The sequence below is a fragment of the Fundulus heteroclitus genome, unplaced genomic scaffold (assembly GCF_011125445.2).
Source record: "Fundulus heteroclitus isolate FHET01 unplaced genomic scaffold, MU-UCD_Fhet_4.1 scaffold_28, whole genome shotgun sequence".
In the NCBI taxonomy this organism is placed as follows: domain Eukaryota; kingdom Metazoa; phylum Chordata; class Actinopteri; order Cyprinodontiformes; family Fundulidae; genus Fundulus; species Fundulus heteroclitus.
This window is the reverse complement of record NW_023396689.1, coordinates 4825694-4828549: the sequence shown is the minus strand read 5'-3', so window position 1 is coordinate 4828549 and position 2856 is coordinate 4825694. Positions and strand designations below refer to the sequence as shown.

Below are 2856 nucleotides of genomic sequence, written 5' to 3'. Positions count from 1 at the left end.
AATCGGCAAGTAGCCAGTAGCCTCTAAACTTTCGTTTCAGACGCAGTGTTGCCTCACGAGTCCTGAGCGGAGTGTTTCTTCCACTCCAGCCTGATCCCAGAGAAGCTCCCTGCACTCAATTAGAGCCCACCGAGATCTCTGGATGTCTCCTCACTCATTGCGCAGTAGGAGCGGAGAAATCTTGCTGTCTTCACAGCAGCCTGTTGTGAAGCGACGTGTTATCCGCACTACCACTCAGCACCGCGCTGCTACCCCGCATAACCCTGAGCTGTTTAAAGCCGTGGTGGGGATAGACCCACAGACCTTTCGGTTCGGAACCCCCAGAGAATATGAGCACCACGGTGCGACAGATAAATGCCACAGCTCCGACTAGCCGCCTCAACAATAGAGGCGTGGAACATGGTCCATTCAGACTCAATGTCCCCTGCCTCCCTCGGGACGTGTTCAAAGCTCTCCTGGAGGTGGGAGTTAAAGCTCCGTCTCACGGGGGACTCTGCCAGACGTTCCCAGCAAACCCTCACAATACGTTTGGGCCTGCCCGGTCTGACAGGCTTCCTCCCCCACCATCGGAGCCAACTCACCACCAGGTAGTGGTCGGTGGAGAGCTCTGCCCCTCTCTTCACCCGAGTGTCCAAGACATGCGGCCGCAGATCAGATGAAACGACAACAAAGTCTATTATTGAACTATGGCCTAGGGTGTCCTGGTGCCAAGAGTACATATGGACACCCTTATGCTTGAACATGGTGTTTATGATGGACAATCCATGATGAGCACAGAAGTCCAACAACAGAACACCACTCGAGTTTAGATCAGGTGGGCCGTTCCTCCCAACCACGCCCCTCCAGGTCCCACTGTCATTGCCCACGTGAGCGTTGAAGTCCACCAGCAAAACGAGGGAGTCCCAAGGAGGGGCACTCTCTAGTACCCCTTCCAAGGACTCCAAAAAGGGTGGGTAATCTGAACTGCTGTTTGGCACAAAAGCGCAAACAGTCAGAACCCGTCCCCCCACACGAATGCGGAGGGAGGCCACCCTCTCGTTCACCAGGAGAACCCCAACATTCAGGCACCAAGATGGGGGGCAACAAGTATGCCCACCCCAGCTCGGCGCCTCTCACCGGGGGCAACTCCAGAGTGGAAGAATGTCCAGCTCGTCTCAAGGAGACTGGTTCCAGAGCCAGAGCCATGCGTTGAGGTGAGCCCGACTATCTCTAGTCGGAACCTCTCAACCTCGCGCACTAGCTCAGGCTCCTTCCCCACCAGAGGGGTGACATTCCACGTCCCAAGAGCCAGCTTCTGCAGCCGAGGATCAGAACGCCAAGGCCCCCGCCCTCTACTGCCACCCATTGCTCAATGCACCCGACCCCTTTGGCCCCTCCCATAGGTGGTGAGCCCATCGGAAGGGGAACCCATGCCACCTCTTCGGGCTGAGCCCGGCCGGGCTCCATGGGCAAAAGCCCGGCCACCAGATGCTCGCCAACATGCCCCACCTCCAGGCCTGGCTCCAAAGTGGGGCCCTGGTGACCCGTGTCCGGGCGAGGGAAGACGCAATCCATTAATGTTACTCGTCATAAGGGTCTTTTTGGGCTGCTCTTTGTCTGGTCCCTCACCTACTACCTGTCTCCCTTGGGTGACCCTAGTAGGGGCTTAAAGCCCCTGACAGCATAGCTCATAGGATCACTGGGACACTCAAACCCCTCCACCACGGTAAGGTGGCAGCCCAGGAAAGGGCCATCAAAAAAGATGCCAGGCAATCGGGCTTCGACAAGTTGTTTCCATGTTTTCATCCGAACTGTCACTGCGGTCAAGTGAGCCCTCACTTGTTTTTGTTGGTCACGCAAACACAAAGGATTACGGCAGAGACGGCTGATACTACTTTTCAAAATAAAAGCAGCATGTTCGCGGTGTATCAACTATGTGTTTTTACACATATTTACATTAATTATATGTGGTAACCTGAGGGTGGATTTTGTTTTATAACACACGTAAAGTTTATAATATGGGAAACCAACAACGCCACCTGGAATAACTCCAGGAAAAGGACACATGTAAGTTCTGCTGGAAATAAAACAGTATAGAAAATTGAACAAAATTTTATTACAATGAATTTAATTCCACAATAACCTGGACCTATATGTTAAAACAGTGAATGCATTTGGAATCAAATTGAGTATAAAAAATGTATATTTCAAAGGAAACTGAGGTTTACCAATGGGGGGGGGGGGGAACTGGTGAGAAGGGGGGCTACATCTAGTGAAGAAAAGGGACCACCCTGGACACTACAAAATCACAACAAACACAAACAAAGGGTGCTCCAACACAACAAACAAACAAAAACACCACCACCAGGGGTCATCACTGCCACCACAGTAGCCGCATTCCCTAAATGAAAGACAAAACAAACAATATGAGTAAAACAATGATACAATGGCACTACAATATTGCACTGCATCCCATAAATCGTGCAGCAGGAGAAAGTTCAGGTCAGTTTTTTTAAAACATGTCTTCATAGGCAAAACAGCAGTGAGTGTCAATCCACGTTGAATGCTGATCAGAGGCTCCTCAGGTGGCTAAAACAAACAGCAAATTATCAATACACTTGCTGATGAAAATTATGAATTGCAGTAACTGCTTACCTGTGACTGGTAAATTACCACGCTGCCAGGTAAACAAGTCCACAATTTCGTCTATGCAGTGTAGCTGGAACAAAATACTAGATAAAAGTTTGGTTCAAATGGGGTGGATATTGCCTAGCCGTGTTAGCCCTTACCTTCCTGCCAGCAAACAACAGGACAGATCGATCCAGAGGTCGGAGGAGCAACAACGGAGCCCAGCACAGTTTGACAAACAAAAGAAGC

General features: G+C 50.8%; 1 long non-coding RNA gene across 1 annotated transcript; it reads right to left on the bottom strand.

The window, feature by feature from the left end:
* Nucleotides 1-2225: 2225 nt before the first annotated feature.
* LOC105920458 lies at nucleotides 2226-2856 on the bottom strand. The gene is made up of 3 exons (XR_002427355.2): nucleotides 2769-2856; nucleotides 2635-2698; nucleotides 2226-2568 (listed from the first exon to the last, which is right to left on the bottom strand). It is a non-coding gene; the product is annotated as an uncharacterized LOC105920458 (long non-coding RNA).